Genomic DNA, 17,602 nt, shown 5'->3' on the forward strand with positions numbered 1-17,602 from the left:
TAAACAGGTTGAGTTAAGATGCAGATTATTTACCATTAATGGCAGAGTTATTAATGGGACTCATTAATTATTACTTCCAAAAAGCAAAAATAAAGATATTAAAATGCCATTATCTTATTGTTGTACATCTATGCATGCAAGTAAGATTTTAATGCTTTCCATTACTCTGACCCGTGAATCAGATTTTTTGGTCTTTCAGGTCTTTTCAAGTCTAATTCTAGAGTCTGGTGATGTCTTTTAGAGCTCAAAACGAGCTATTGGTGTGTTTCAACCCCATGTATCAACAGGACCTTGTCACCCGTGTGTTTGAGGATGTGCTGGAGTTCTGGTCCCATGGCCACCCTCAGCAGGACAGGGTAGTCTCAAGTAATCTCAAGTTCTCAAGCACCTCATTCGACTTTGGCTGCATTCTCAACAACACAAAATCTTGCTACAAGCTCACCATGACCAACTGCAGCCCACTCTGCATTTCCTATCATTGGGCCTTCTTGTTAGATCAACAGCAATGCCATATTTGGTAGGACCATTGATGCCATTGATTTCAGGTTCAAATTATAAATCTAACCTAAAAGGGATAGTTCATCCAGAAATAAAAACATGTCATAATATACACACCTTACTGACTTACTTTCTTCTGTGAAACGCAGTTATTAGACCCCAATGACATTCACTGTATGGGCATAAAATCACTGGGACATTTTTAAACATATTGTCTGAATACGAAGTGTATCTAGTTTGTAATTCTTTATGTAAACTCACCTAAAGGATTATTAGGAACACCTGTTCCATTTCTCATTAATGCAATTATCTAATCAACTAATCACATGGCAGTTGCTTCAATGCATTTAGGGGTGTGGTCCTGGTCAAAACAATCTCCTGAACTCCAAACTGAATGTCAGAATGGGAAAGAAAGGTGATTTAAGCAATTTTGAGCGTGGCATGGTTGTTGGTGCCAGACGGGCCGGTCTGAGTATTTCACAATCTGCTCAGTTACTGGGATTTTCACGCACAACCATTTCTAGGGTTTACAAAGAATGGTGTGAAAAGGGGAAAAACATCCAGTATGTGGCAGTCCTGTGAGCGAAAATGCCTTGTTGATGCTAGAGGTCAGATGAGAATGGGCCGACTGATTCAAGCTGATAGAAGAGCAACTTTGTCTGAAATAACCATTCGTTACAACCGAGGTATGCAGCAAAGCATTTGTGAAGCCACAACACGCACAACCTTGAGGCGGATGGGCTACAACAGCAGAAGACCCCACTGGGTAACACTCATCTCCACTAAAATAGGAAAAAGAAGCTACAATTTGCACGAGCTCACCAAAATTGAACAGTTGAAGACTGGAAACATGTTGCCTGGTCTGATGAGTCTTGATTTCTGTTGAGACATTCAGATGGTAGAGTCAGAATTTGGCGTAAACAGAATGAGAACATGGATCCATCATGCCTTGTTCTGCGGTCCTATCAATATGGGCCAACATTTCTAAAGAATGCTTTCAGCACCTTGTTGAATCAATGCCACGTAGAATTAAGGCAGCTCTGAAGGCGAAAGGGGGTCAAACACAGTATTAGTATAGTGTTCCTAATAATCCTTTAGGTTAGTGTATAAGCTAAAATGGTTAGGATCACAGGGGCACCTCTCCACAGAGTAAACTTGGATGTGCTGTGCTTTAATTCCATGCTAGTGTATTTTAAATGTAGCCTGTCAATGTAGCATGAAACGGGATAGATAGACTGTATGGATTAAGCTGATATTTAGCAGTTCAAAGTCTGCATAACTGACTTCTTGAGAGAAATGTTCAAGGAGTATTGATTTTCTGTTGACAAACAACAACAACAAAAAAATAAATAATTAAGTACTTTGGGGGGGGGGGGTGGATGTTAAATGACTCCCAAAAAAGACCCAAAAGATTAAGCAGTCAATGCTTTAATTCATCACTCAGCTGTTCAAGACGGACAGATGTCCAGTCAAGCTTTGTAAGCCCTGGGAGGAAATGCAGTAACTTACTATAACTGAATACATGGGTAATGATGTATGGCAGCTCACACTTTGCAGATGGAAGTGAGTAGTGGAGAAGCATGTGATTAAATAATGGGTCAGCAGCATTTACAGTCTCTGTGGTGTTCAAATGCAGCATCTTACAATAACAGTCAACATTTGTCTAAATATCAAATATATATATATAAAAATGTGTTTAATTTAATATATTTTTAGTTCACTTCTATACTCATATTGTTTTCTTTTGATGAAGATATAAATTACATTTAGTTACTATTTCATGTCATATTAAATCATTTTGGTCCATTTTACGCTGACTAAAATGGCGTCTAATTAAAATTGTATTTTAAGTGCAAAATGAAACCAGTTATTCAAACATTTTTTAGATATTAATGTAAGTATCAGCATTTAACACAATGATGTTAAAACCTTTTTTTTTTCTGTATAAACCATATCTATTTTTAGAGTGTTTTTGCGAAGAGCAGGGGTCACCAAACTCAGTCCTGGAGGGCCGTTCAGTTTACTGGTGTTCATTCACGGTTCAGATTTAGCTTGCACTGTTAAAGTGGGACAATCCTTGACATTGCTCATTCTGATTGCATTTTTTTTGAATAATCAAATAATGCAATCGGAAACAACAAGGTCAAGACATTGTTAGTGTTAATATCTTGCAGTTAACACTTTTCCCACTGTATTTTTGTCATTTTTGACAAAATGTTTGAATTAAAACAATTTTAATTGTTGCAATCATGTGTATCCCATATGCCAATATATCTAACACCCTCTCAGCTTTACATTCACGCTTATGGTCTCTTGTTTAAAAAATAAAAATTGCTTGCACAAAGCCTTATTTTAAATCTCAGCTGTTGATAACTTTGGGTTGAGTTTTTATAGTATTAAATCGTTGTTTAGTGGCTGCCATATCCTGCGTCAGATTGATCGATATAGCCTCCATGGGGCTACAGTGCAAGCCAGTGAAGATTAATCACTTTCTGCACTGTTATTCGCTTCCCACCTTCTGCATGATCCAATAAGACTATGACCTTTTCTATCAATGTCACAGGGGCTTCAGCATGCATTGTCCAGCCTGCTAATTAAAAGCCTATCAGTAATTAAAACCAAGAGCGAAGCTGGTATTATTGCACCACTTCGTTGATCCATTTGGGCTCCCAACACGTAGCGGATTTCTTGTTAATGGACAGTTTTTTTTTTAATGGTGTCTGTGGCTGATATGAGACTGATTACTTTTTCCTTCTTTTCTGGTAGGTTTTTTTGATGAGATGAGTCAAGGGACTGACAGAGATGCTGGGGGGAGAGCAGGGAGACGCAGTGGGAGCTGTTAGAGCAGAGAGAAGCTGACGGCAAGATGGACCCAAACAGGTCTGAGAAGAGCTTCTGCGTGAGACTAGCTGACAACTCTCTGATGCCTCTCTGATAATAAGCAAGAATTATGAGGATACATTTAAAGTGGGATGTTTACTCGAATCTTATCATGTTAGCAGACCTTTGAGTATTTATTAGACCATTAGATTACTCAAGCACCCATCACATATGCATTCATATCGAGGAGGGCAGGTAAATGTGTGGCTTATCTATATGTTTGTTGAGCGTAGCGAGCATTTCTGGCAGCACATGTCTCTTGAGAGACTTCAGCCTTTGAAAACACCTGCACCTGACTTCCCTTCGCTGCATTAGTATCTAAAAATCTCTACACTGTCATTTGTTCTGTGCTCTCAGTCTGGTTCACAGGGATGTTGGATGGAGATACTTGTTCACACACATATTAAAACAAACATCATTCAGATGGATTTTAGAGGAATACCATTTTTTTTTCTATATGTGGCTGGTGTTTTCAATTTCCAAGGGTCTTGTGGAGCTTATTCATTATCTGTACTAAGCAATCACCTCCTGGCTTTTGGAGGGTGGGAAAAAATAAAGAAAGAAAGATAGATTTTTTGATAAACACTGCCCCCTGCTGATTCCTTTTATAATAGCATCCCTTGTTACAACCTGCCCAGTTTCAATACTACTTTCAATCTGAATAGTTTTTACAAGATTTTTCATTTGCTTTTTTTGCCAAAAGGGAGATATTATGACACTGGTTCCATCAAAGGTTATTCTGAGTGAGTGTGGCTCTTATTATATTCCTTTCCTTTTCTTTAAAGCCTGAGATTTCCCATGTGAACATTTCTTCTGATAAATTAGATCCATTCAATTATTTAATGCGTTGTGTAATTAATGGCCATCTTGACAGACCCAATTTGGTTTTCCGTCTGACCCTTTAGGTAGAACAAAATTGTGAAGTAAGAGATAGAGATCTGATGATTGTTGAAGACCCCTCATAATGTGTTTTTGTTTTTGCAGGGACGCTGACATAATCGTGCCTCATTTGGAAGAGGATGAATTGCATCATGGTAACTAACAGACAGGAGCAGAATAGAAAAATAGGAACCACTTAGCAAAAAGGCCATTGAGCACGGAGCTGGGAAGCAAACCCATCAGTCTCACAGCCAATGTGCATCCAAGTGTGGGTGTGAAAGAGGTTGGTATAACCTCTGAAAACTGATTTAGGACAGACCTCTAAAGTAGCATAATAGTTTAATGATCTACAACAAAATGGAAACTCTTTAGTGATATCTATACTGACACCAAGCTGGTGACCTTCTCATTTCTTGGCCACGCTGATTTCAGCATACATGTGTTGGCATTGTGTGAGGTGGAAGGATGGCCCATCTATGAAATCAAAATCAAGGGTCAGGCTTCTTATGTTTTGTATACGCCGGACACAAATGACATGGACTTTGGTTTACAGGTAACTACACACTGTCAACATAATAGCAAGTGACGTGACATGTAGCCAAGTATGGGGTCATTTTTGGGTTAGAATCCTGACTCTCTAAACATTAGGCCACTACTGCCCCCTAAATAGGATCAATAGGATCATTTCAGCAGTGATATGTATACACATTGTGCCCAGCAAGGTGAGATGTTCTTCATGTTTTAATACCCTGATGACTTTTTATACATTGTGTATCAAATTTGTTGCCCAAGTGTATCAAGTGTCATGGCTGTGCTTCTTTTGAAGGGTCACCTAGAGCCTTATACAGAAATGAGGCTCAGTGTATATTACCTCCCAGGGATCTCAGAAGTCTTTCAAAGGGCCTTTCAGCTGCAAGTGGCCTTCCATGAGGCCGAGAACATTATTGTAAGAGGAAAGGGTATTTTCCCTCGACTGTCTCTGGAACCGCCTAGAGACCTATATGTTACTGTCCACAGTTTTCACTAAAATATTAAACAGCACAACTGTTTTTAGCTTTGATAATGAAAAATGATTACTGAGTAGCAAATCAGCATATAAGAATGATTTCTGAAGGATCATGTGACACTGAAGACTGAAGCAATGTCTGCTGAAAATTCAGTTTTGCCATCACATTAAAAAAAATATTATAATAGAAAATTGTAATTCATTATTTTAAATAGTAATGTATTGCACAATACTGTCTTATAGACTCCAAACTTTTGGTAATCTAGAAATCTGAACAGTTCGTAAAGTATTACATTTTGTGCTATAAACATTCATTATACCTCAAATTGTATGGCTTGTTGAGGACAGGTGTGCTTTTGGCAAATTTTCACACAAAATGTGTTTTTGCTTGCACTTGCTCTGCTTTTTAATTTATGTTTCAGTGTAGACGCTGAAGATGCATTGCGTCTTGTCTCACAGCTTTTTTAGCGTCTTGCTCCTTAGCATCAAGTATTAAGATGTGTTTTCAAAAAGTGTTTTCAACTTTTCTGACACACAGCACAGCTAATCAGTACCATTTTTAAACAAGTGGACCAATCAGAAGAACTCAGAACGTTTACAGTAGCAACCGAATATAATTTGTTGGTAACATGTCAGAAAAGACCCTTAGTTATAGCCCAGTTTTTGTAACTTTCAATTAGCTGTTTGACTGTTTCTAAAACATTTTGATTCTAAAACAAGTGATTGTCCAATTCTTATAAAAAAACCTTTTAAATGAATTAGCCGTTTAGCTAATTAGGCCAACAGCGCTTCACACATTGAGAAGCTCAGACAGGATGTTTAAAATGCCTGAATATGATCCAACTTTCACTCTCATCAAATATACTTGAAAGTAGTCCAGGCCTTCATCCTGCCTCACCTAACCTTTAATCAAACACTGTTGAACGGTTCCAGATTGCAGACAGATGTAATGGTCTTGACCTTGAACTAGCTCACACTCTGCACTAGAACTGTTCAAATCCTCTCTGATCTGCAGCCAGTCTGAAGGAGTGCTATTTATTTCAGAAACAAGCAGTTTGCTCTCAGTTGGAACTGAGGTCTTGTGGTTATAGAGCAAATGGTGCCACTATTACTAAGAAAAGGGACTCTGTGTTGCTCTCTGATTACCTGATTATTGATCGGTTTCTTTGCTTTACTAACACAGGCAGTTTGTAGTAAGGGGAAAATAAATTGCAGGCTTTGTTGCTTAAGAGATATTTACATCCTAAGGTCAATACTTTGAAAATGGCCTATACTAAAGATTGTTGAATCAGTAATAGCAAGCAGTGAGATTAAATAGATTTGAACTTAAATACATGACTCAGATCTCAAACAAATCTGTAAACAAATTCCATCTAAATAAGGCATTCAGAAGAGGCTATGAAACCTTATGAAGGTGTTTTCTGTTTTCTGGCTAGATGAGGATATATATGGTTCTTTGCTAAAGAAGGCAAAAGACTCAGTGGACAATGAAAAATCAAGGTAGGAGGTGTTGATCAGGCTTGTCACAGCAAAGGAGGAGATGCCACCTGAAGACGACTACATTCCTACTGTGAGTCTGTATGTTATAAATGCATGTTGTCTCTTCCCCTTCCTTGTGATGAAATCCATCAAACTCCAATGAGAATAGGTATTATTGCAGCTTTGTAAATACATTTTTGTGTTTCCTATCTATCTATCTATCTATCTATCTATCTATCTATCTATCTATCTATCTATCTATATATATATATATATATATATATATATATATATATATATATATATAGATATAGATATATATAGATAGATATAGATAGATAGATAGATAGATATAGATAGATATATAAAAAACACAAAAATGTATTTACAAAGCTGCAATAATACCTATTCTCATTGGAGTTTGATGGATTTCATCACAAGGAAGGGATAGAAAGTAATGGAGTTCATTTTGATTTTTATGTTGACTTTGAGGTTCATTTCCATCATTAATAAGCTGGTTTAGTAGTGATGTACATATATCTACTGGATATTAATGGGTGTTGGCCACAGCTGAGATTCATTCGTCTTTGTGGCATGTTTTCTGCTTCGAATCAGTTTTCAGTTGAATCAGACTTTGGTATGAGGTTTACTTAAGTGCTCTTACAATATGTTGTGGTTTTCATACTGTATCGGTTTTGTTGTAATTCAATGGGAATTTATCCCAGCTGTTGTCTGTTTGGTTATGTGGACAGATTGACAAGCACATCCCACTGTACCTCAGACGACAGGCTCATCTGAAACAGCAGCCTCCTCCAGTTGTCTTTGAGTAATTGCCCTTAGATGGCACACTCTATTCTGGTGACAGAACCAATGTGCAGGTCAAATTCAGCCCAGCAGAGGGGGTGATGAAACACAGACATTATAGTGTTTCATAAAAAAAATCACTTACAACAAAGTTTTGATCAGTTTTACTTATTATACACTACTCATCAAAACTTTGGTGTAAGTGTATAGATAAATAATTTTGTTAAGGAAGAAATAAACGTGAATCAAATAAAATTATTAAGCAGCACAAACGTTTTCAACATTGATAATATAATAAGAAATGTGTCATGAGCAGCAAATCCGCCTATTAGAATGATTTCTGAAGGATTATGAAACACTGAAGACTGGAGTAATGGCTGCTGAAAATTCACAAAACTAAATGACACACATTACAAATGAATGATATAACAGATATTTTAAAATAGCAAATGGTTATTTTAAATGTATCATTTCAGCACTTATTAATATTATTTTGGTCAAAGAGACTTCTTAAAAACCATATCTTAGTGTAATAATTATGAATGGGACTTTCTAATATCAGAGTTTAGAGGTTAAATCTAGCTATATTTGATCTATATTCAATTTATATTTTACAGTATATAGATAAAATACTAACCCAAATCAGTTTAATATGTTGAACTTGATTCCTTAAACTGTTGGAGGCACTGTAGTTATATTGGGAGTCATAGTAGCATGATTGAGTTATGAATAATTCCAATATTTTGTGTTGCCTGCAGTCGATAAAATTGTGTGCCATCTTCATTCAAAGGCCTGGTTGTTTTCCTTCTGATGTGTGTTCTTCAGGGGGTGTTCAGTCAGAGATTAGTGATAATGGTGGCTCAGAGCACTCAGTAGATCTTGCTGCTGGCCCACGGTCAGGGAGAAGAGCCTCAGCTGGAGTTTTCCTCCTCAGAGCTAGATTTTGGGTCTGTCTTGCCCTACAGTGAAGGGAAGGTGGCTGAGGTGGTTGTTTGTAACCCGTGCCCCCTCCCTATAGAGTTTTACTCTATTTACTTTGACAAGCAGCACCTAGAAGAGGAAGAGGTGAGCTTAATAAGTTCATAGGGTTTCTCATGTTTTTTCTCTCTCTTAGACAGTAATGAGATCACAAACTGTCAATATGAAAGTATCAACATGAAAATTCCTATTATGATTTTATGTGAAATTATATGATTTATATATATTTTCTGTATATATTTTCAGTTCCCCCAATATCTTATTGTATGTATTTTATCTGTATATGTGCTGTATCTTATTTCTCAACAATGACCCTCAAATATTTGTTTGGATCAGTGTAGTGTTGGACAGTGTCATTCCCATTGCAAATTCATCCTCTTACATTGTTTTTTTTTTTTTCTGTTCTACTTCTCAGATCTCAGACGAATGTTAAAAGGATATGATCCTGTGTTACTTCTCCCTCCCTTTTCCCCTGGCGAGACTCTGCCTCCGGAACTGTTGGACTTCTACAAAGAGCAGAGCTCACAGAAACAGGATACCATATACAGCAACAGAGGTCTATATCAAGGGTTTTCCATTTTTTCAGAGTCCCTAATCTGAAAATGCAATATTAATATTTATTTAAATGTATTTATTATAGTTTACATTTATTTAGTTTAAAGAGCCAGTAAGATGAAAATTCTAAGCTTCCTATCACTGTTTATAAGTCTTGTACATTAGGTTTAAATCCATCCAAGGTTAAAAAACATTGTAATTTTGTCAAAATATCATTTTAAAATTACCTCAATTCTCAGAGATCCCCAAACGGTTGGCGCGAAGCTGTTCAAAAGATTCAGTTTCCTTAAACCCCACCTTTCGGTAGCATACTGTGTTCTGATTGGTCAACTGACATAGTTTTGATTGGTTGTTCCGCACACAACTTCACGGTAAACAATGCTTTAGCATCTGTTTGGGGTGAATTATGTCTTATGCCTCTTACCCCGAAGCAAATAGTAAAATAAAAAACTTGAAAAGTCTCGCTGCTTTTTCTTCTGTGTGTGTGTATTCAAGCCGCGCACTTCAGTTTGAATCTGAATAGCGTGTTCAGCGCGGGGGCGTGGTCACATTAGATATAATGAAGGGAGACGTGAAAAACGGACATCGCGTTGTTTTCATATGGATTACTTTATCACAGAATATCTGTTTTCGGCAGCACTTTTTTCGTTTTAAAGTAAACATGTCAAGCTTTCTATAGATAACTCTCTCATTTCTCTTTGTTGAGTATTCACATTTACACTTTATTTTAATGACGTGTTTGTGTCAGGATCCTGCCCTGACAGTCTTGTCTGTACTGTCTTTGTTCAATGTGTCTTTGTTTATTTTGTGCCTGAGCACATGGTTGTGTCTCTTGTGTCTACCACGTGCTCCTCTTGTCCCACCTCCTTGTTTTCCCTGGTCACGCCCTCTTGTTTAGTCCCCATTAGTCAGAGTGTTGTCACCTGTTTCTCATGTCTCTGTATGCTCTTATTGTGATCATTTCCCTCCTGTGTTTGCCGGTTCGTTTTTTGTGTGAGTTAGTGTCTGCTTAGCGTGCTAGCTGTTCTAAACCAATAGCGATTTTTCCCTTGTCAGTTTAAGTCTGGTATTTGTTAGTTTAAGTTTATCTTGTCACTGTTTATTCTAGTCTAGTTTAAGTGTTTCTTTTTGGTTGGATCTCACTTTTAATTTGACTTGAGTTTGACTTGTCCCTTAAAGTATTTATTTTCCCCTTTTGAGTTATTTTCTTGGTTAGTCTTTCCAGTTTTTTCTAGAACTTTATTTTGTATTTGTTTCTTTACCTTTTTAGTTTACTTTGGTTATTCCCCTAGTTTATCTTGTTTCTAGGTCATAGCAGCCTTGTCTGATTTTTGCCCTTGTAGTATTATTATTATTATTATTATTATTATTATTGTTGTTGTTGTTGTTTTTCTCATGTTGTCTTAAGTCTTGTCTAGTGTTTTGAGTTCTGTCTGTTCCTGTCTTGCCTGCTGCCTTCTCCCTGGCTACTGGGTCTCCCCGCCTGGAGATCTGACGTGTGTGGCTTTACCTCTATAGTCAAGTGCCCTTGGTTCCTGGTGTTGTGGTCTGGTCCCTTGCACAGCCTCCTCAACAGTCCTGCACTCAGTTATCACCCAGAGCCCCCCTCGGTGGTCATCCCCCCCCATCTGCCTGCTCCACTGTCTACCCAATCCTACTGTCTGGACTGTTCAAGCCACTCCCTCCTATCGTGCTTTGTCTTGTCAATAAACGTTCCTTGTTCACTCTGCATCTGGGTCCTCTCCCTCAGTAACCCTGACAGTTTGTACATGACGATCAGCACAAACAAAGGCTGCAGACAGAACACATACTGATAAGACGCCCGGGAGAAAACAAACACATAACTTCATAATCATACTTCGCGTTGTGATTCGGAGATGCTCGTTGGTCTAAATAAAGTTGGTAATGAACCATCTTTTATGGCCAAACGCTTTGAAAATCCCGCCTTGTACTCACGGAGATTAGAAAAGCTGTCATCAGTGAAATGTTGTGAACACAACAAAAGGGATTTGTTGTACTGCTCTGGTATTGTGGTGAAAATGAATTTTATTGGTTCTTCTGATCTTCATTCTTTGGCAGTGAAAATAAAGCAAACTTGCCTTTACAATTAAAAACACACTGTCTCCTCGACACGATGCTATCACACCAAACAGAGCGTCTGTGTGGGGGGGTGGGGCAGCTCAGAGTTCCGTTTCTCCCAAGACGGTAGGCGGAGTTTATTATGCAAAGTGCTCCTAGTGACGTACATAGAGATGGGCAAAAGATTTGAAATCTATAACGACTCGTTTCAGCAATTCAGAGTCGACTCCTTACTTTAGAAGCCAATAACTTTATAAATAGTGTACTTTTTGGTTTAATTACTTTGCACATTGTTTACACTGATAGACAGCTACATCATACACTGTAATACAGGTAATTTTTGATTTCCCATCTGTGTGGCTCTTTAATCTATTTTTTATGATCTATTTAAAATTCTCTTTATTTATCTCTTTAGAATTTATTTTTCCACGTATCCCATTTAGTAAAACCCTACTCTATATAATTAGAAATGATCTCAAAGGCAAGTTTTTTTTTAATAAACAAAAGCTTTTAAAGGTGTTTACTTGTGGTCTGCTATGTGTCAGACTGCTTTTTTTCTTTCTTTTTTTTTCTTTTTACTTTTTTAGCTACAAAACACATATGACAAAGTACATTATCACAGGTTTTGCCTTTTGGCAAGATTAAATTATGATGATAATAATAATTATTATTAATATTATTATTATGATTATTATTATTATTAATCTAATAGATCTAACTTGTTTTTAAAAATCTGGGGAGGGTCTTGGAGATGACGACAAGGGGGACACAGCTGCACCATCTGAGGGTGATACTCAGTGGTAAAGGTATAAATAAATTATGTTAACTTAATAATACTGAAACAATATATACATATGACAGTTTCCAAAAAAAAAAACAAAAAAAAAACTTGTGCTGAAAATTAAATAAATTACAGAACACTTAAAATTGAAATAGAATATATTGAAATAGAAAATATGGAATTTCCCCATAAAACATGGAAAACCAACATATGTGTATGTGTGTCAGGTTCTCCCTATATTAATATAGTAAATATAGCAAGATACTTTAGTAATACCAAAAATATGGTGTAACATATGGATCTGTACTGTATGTGTCTTGTTTGTCATGTATGTGTCATGTATGAATAGATATAAATAAACTAAATATCTCAAATGTGTGTGTGTTGCAGAAAAGTGGTCAGGTACACAGGCCTCTGTGTGAGAATGCCAGTTAAAATGAAGAGCTGGGGCTGATTAGCTGCCTATTGCCTGATGATGTGTTGGTAGAGATCCTGTCAGAGAAACTGCGGGTGTGTAAATTATTTGTATACCCTACACATATCTGATATATGGCTGATAATTTGTGTCAATCAAAGCATATGTAGACAGCACATAGTAATATTGTCCTGCCTGCCCCCATGCCATAGCTTAGCGACTGACACCGTGGTGTTGTGATTGACATGGAGACAATATACTCAGGACAAGTTTGACCAAGAAAAGGAGAAAGAAGACAACAGGAGCTTTAGAATTTAAGAGAAGAGGAGATGACACCAAGTATGAACAGAGTCAGCCAGAGCTCCAACACATTCTTCAGTTCTGGGACCCAACACAGAGTCTCTTATTGCAGCCCATGGCCTCTGAAGCCCAAGAGACCGGAGCCGTAACAAACTGTCTTCCTCCCTTTGCCAAGAAGTGCAAGAGGGAACTAGAGAAGGAGGAATCTGAGAAAGAAAATCTGAAAGTGGAGGCAGCAGATATGAAGTCACCAGCTCCCAGTCAGACTCAAGTGTCAACTGATGGTGCCGAGGGCTCAGAAAAGATGGTGTTTCCACAGCCTACACCCCATATCTGGCTGTCTTAAAAAAGAGTAGGAACAACTGAATGGATTTCAGATCATCAGCAAGAAGAAACTACCCTCCTATCAGGAGGTAAAGTACATCGGCTCCTATTTATTGTTGAAACAGTTCTTTGTTGCGCAAAGTTTGTATCCATTGAATATCAAGTTCAAGTTTTTTAAAAATGTTTTTATCACAGGTTTTGGATGAGTTAGGGTTTGAACCTAAAGGTCCACCCATCCCACCACCTATAATATTCTCCACAGTCCCATACCCTAAGATGAGATCAGTCATCCAACACACAGATCTTCAACTGCTGTTTTACTTTTGTGATTCCCACATCTTGTGAGAATCTGCCACGTGAACTGAGAAGATCAACTATTTCATTTTATGGTCCAGGAGTCTACATGCCACTCCGAGGGCCACCAGAGAGCTTGGTGCTAGAGCCTAGGGAGGGTACAGTTCCACCTAAAGATACGTATGCTATTTCATTCGTATAAAAACCAGATCTATCAAGTCGACTATCAAGTTATTTATGCACCCTTAGTTAGTGTGTGTGTGCCAGTAGATATTTTGGCAGAGTACAAAATGTTTAGATCAAGTTTTCTGCCACTTCCTGTCATCTGTTCCCTGAATAGATGGAGCTAAATAATAAATCCACATGCTCATTTGTGGTATCTAATCCTGGGAAATTCAGTTTAGATGTTGGTTATGACCTGTCTTGGGCCATTAGTGCTGCAGCCCCACCTGCAGGTGGAACCTAAATTGGACACAGTGGCAGTAGGTTGACCTGCACCTTCACCTTTGGCCTTCAGCGGAAATGTGTGCTTTTTATAATACGCTTATTTTAATAATGCTTATTTTTCTAACATGCCTGTCTTGTAGGTTAGCTTCACCCCTCAAGTCCTTTTTCCTGGTGGCTTCATGGAGATTCACGAGAAGGTGGTTTCTGAGATGTGCCAAACAAGTGGTGGACTGGAGATCCTAGGACAAGTTGTTGAAATGAAGGTGACAAAGACAAAAAAGTTGTGGGAGTTTTGGATGATACCAGATATTTACATTCTGATGTAATATATATTCATCCTCCCCTGTTTTTGTTTCAGATTAATCTGGAGAACTCAGCACATGAAGTGGTCAATTTTGGAGCTGTGCAGATTGGCCAGCAAAGTCTGAAATTGATCCCTCTGGTGAACTGCAGCCACGCTTCCCTGACGAGAAGTCTTCACAGACACTGATAACTCTCTCCAGAACTCTAGGGTAACACATGTACACTCACACTCTCTTATAAGTAGAATGCTTTTGAAAGAAGACTCTTATGCTAACCAAGGCTGTATTTATTCAATTAAAAATGCAACAAAATTGTGAAGTAATATTGTGAAATATTATTACAATTTAGATTATTTTTTTCCTTTTTGAATATATTTAAAAATGTAACAATCCTGTGATGGCACAGCTGAATTCTCAACAGCATTACTCCAGTCTCCAATGTCACACAATCCTTGGGAAAACATTCTAATGTGCTAATTGGGTAATCAAGAAACATTTCATAATACATGCATACATTCCACTGCGCTACATACATTACATAAGAAAAACTCATTGTGCTTTTCAGATCTTGTCAGTGCATCCAGAAAGGGAGGTGACACTTAAAGAGGGAGGTTGCCACTGTGTGGAGGATCTTCTCTTTTCTCCTGAACATTCCATGCCTTCCTTCACTGAGGAGTTGCAGCTGGGGTGTCTTGGTGCTGTTTGCCCCCTGCTGGTCATGAAGGGATGTTTCCAGGGAGTGGAGGTCAGACTGGACACAGACTGACTACCTGGATTTCAGAGCTGTGGTCCAGCACTGCCATGCCTTTCATCACATTATCATGCAGAACACAAGAGACACTGGTGTGAGGTACACATCCACGCGTGATCACAAAACCTTAAAAGTGACTAGTTGCATCTAAAATGTGTGGCTGGTTCTGAAAATGAATGAATCCGAGTGAAAAAGACTCAACTATTACAAAAACTCAGATAGGGATATACATTTATATTTTTGCATCTTCAGCTTTTCTTTGTTCTCTTCAGATTCAAATGAGATGTAAATAGCTTTTCTCCAGATTCCATCATTTTTCCTGCTGAGGGCTACATCACCCCAGGAATGGAAGTATCCCTCGAAGTGAACTTTGCCCCTACTGAGCTGAGTAAAGATCTGTGATATGATGATCTCTGTACTATAGAGGGGGGCAAACCATTAAAACTCACCCTCACGGGCTCCTGCATTGTCCCTTGGGTTGCAACAGAGGTAAGGGGCTGCAGAGACAGAAGAAAAAACATAGGTCTGAATGATACAGTGTGTCAGTTTTCTTTAGTGAATACTAAACCTTGTTCATTTGCTAATATGAGATGTGCTGATAAAAATAAAGTTAAAAATCCAGGCTAATTCACTGTGTCACTGTATTTTTCTTGCTTGTTTTCTCTTTTGTGTGAGCAGGTGGTGAATTTCGTGTGTCAGGTGTGCAGTCAGTGTACTCAGTCTCTGGCTCTACTCAGCCGCATTAACCAGACTCTGAAATGTGTCATAGAGGGAGAGCACTGGAGTGGGCCGCCCACTCTCCTCATTGAGCCCCTGTAGCAGGACACCTATGAGATTACATACAAGCCACTGGTCATGACTGCAGATTGGGAAAGGCGTGAGGTATGACACACTCTCCACAAGATGACTATTTCCAATATTATTTTTTGAAACAGATGTCCAAATAGCTATTATAAAAAAACAAGGGTGTACAAAAAAACCTATGTTATTTTCCACTGTTAATGACACCTCCCTCTGCTGTGGTGCAGGGCTCTGTGTTCTTCTCCTTTCCTGATGGCAGTGGATTATTGTACATATTGCATGGCACAGCTGAGCCCCCGAAGGTTGAAGGCACAATAACCGAATAGATAAAATGCAAAAGCCACCACACACAGACAGTAACTGTCTATTTGTAACTGGCTGTCCAGTCATCAGAGGTACTTCGTCTAAAAGAAGCATAACCACGCAAATGTAATAATCGCAATACAGTATTTCACATTGATGAAAAAAGCTATTTTTTCTTATAAGCATTTTGTTTAAAAACAAAACACTATTTTTCAGTCCATTAAAATGCATTTCAAATACTTCAAAATCAACAGATAATAATTCTAGAATTCACTAAAAGAAATTATATAATTTGACGCAACGTGCAAATGCCATATAATCCTGTTGAGTAAAACCTTTTTGTTGTCATTTTGATTCATTACACATAAACATATGCTTATTGCACATGCATAAACATTGTTAATCGTGAAAATAATCATAAAAAAGGCACACAATACAGTGCTTCTTGGGATATGCTTTGTAATGATCGTAAAATCTTTTATTGACGTAAAGCCTCAGTTGCAAATTATATTCCACTTCTTACTATAATTTGTTTTATCATTCTGTGTTTTATATCCTGCTTTGCAGGTTCCGTGCTGTGATCAAGCTCATCAAACCAGATCGTTCAGATGGCATTGTTTTTCTGAAGGGCTTGGAATACATTGATGTGCCTGTACAGGATACGAAAAATTATAAACTCTCCTTCTTTGCTTATAAATAGGGCCAGTACAATGCTAAATCAAGTGCCATCATGCACCCATATAAAATGTGCTAATGCAGACTACAGTACTTTGGGTATAAAACAAATATAGGACCCATAAAACATTTTCTGACTTTCAAGAATGAGGCAACAAGAGAGTACCTATTCTTCAGACAGGCAGTCCAAACTTCACTGTGGAAAAAAATGTTAAAGAAGCTGCAGTAACCAAACTGGCACAGATATTAGTGTGATGGTCCATATCAAGCCTTTCCAGATGGGAGACATCCAAAGCCTGCTCAGCATCTCCTCAGACTTTGGCAGGGAGTTGGTCTTCCCTCTGTATGTCATCTGCACTCCACCTGAAGCTCAGGGTCCACTCGCCATCAGCTCAGGTTCCAGTGTCTCGATTTCCTTTAAGAATGACCTTCTCTTTTCAGATGGACAACCCTGCCTTCATTGTCAAGGGCGCAGAGACTATTTTACCTAAAAAAACTGCAGCACATACTGTTACATTTGACGGCACTCCCACAGGCTCCAGAGGCCCATGCCATGGAAAGCTGACAATTTTTATGCCCACATATGGAGGGCCATGGACAGGGCATCTCATGGGTTTACTACTTAAAAGGATACTTTCCAGAGCTTCCTACAGAGAAAAGAACTTCATGAAGAAAGAACCATGATGTTCTTAGTCTGTTCTTAAAATGGCTAAAACTAATTTAACTGAACATTGCTTTTTGGGGAAAAAAATTAAGTTTCTTATACAGTAATCCTTAATTTATTGTTAGTATTAAGATGTTTTCATTTATTTTTAGTCAGTCTTTCAGTAAGAAGAAATATGCTATTTTAAACTAAATACAAGTTTATTTTAAATACTGAAGAAAACAACAACAAATAAAAAAAAAAAACATTTCTGTAGCACTCGAGTTTGCAGTTTGAATTATACCTGTCAAGTATCAAGTCAATGGCTGTTGCTCCAGAGTGCTCTTCTTTAGTCCACCAGGAGGTGCACTTGTTGCTCCTACATCACCTTTAACATGTCCCATCTAC

General features: G+C 38.0%; 1 pseudogene; it reads left to right on the forward strand.

Annotated features, from left to right (window-relative positions):
• LOC127934115 (hydrocephalus-inducing protein-like) overlaps positions 1-17,385 on the forward strand; it is a 30,116-nt pseudogene extending 12,731 nt beyond the window's left edge.
• The last annotated feature ends 217 nt before the right edge of the window (positions 17,386-17,602 follow it).

The sequence above is a fragment of the Carassius gibelio genome, chromosome A18 (assembly GCF_023724105.1).
Source record: "Carassius gibelio isolate Cgi1373 ecotype wild population from Czech Republic chromosome A18, carGib1.2-hapl.c, whole genome shotgun sequence".
In the NCBI taxonomy this organism is placed as follows: domain Eukaryota; kingdom Metazoa; phylum Chordata; class Actinopteri; order Cypriniformes; family Cyprinidae; genus Carassius; species Carassius gibelio.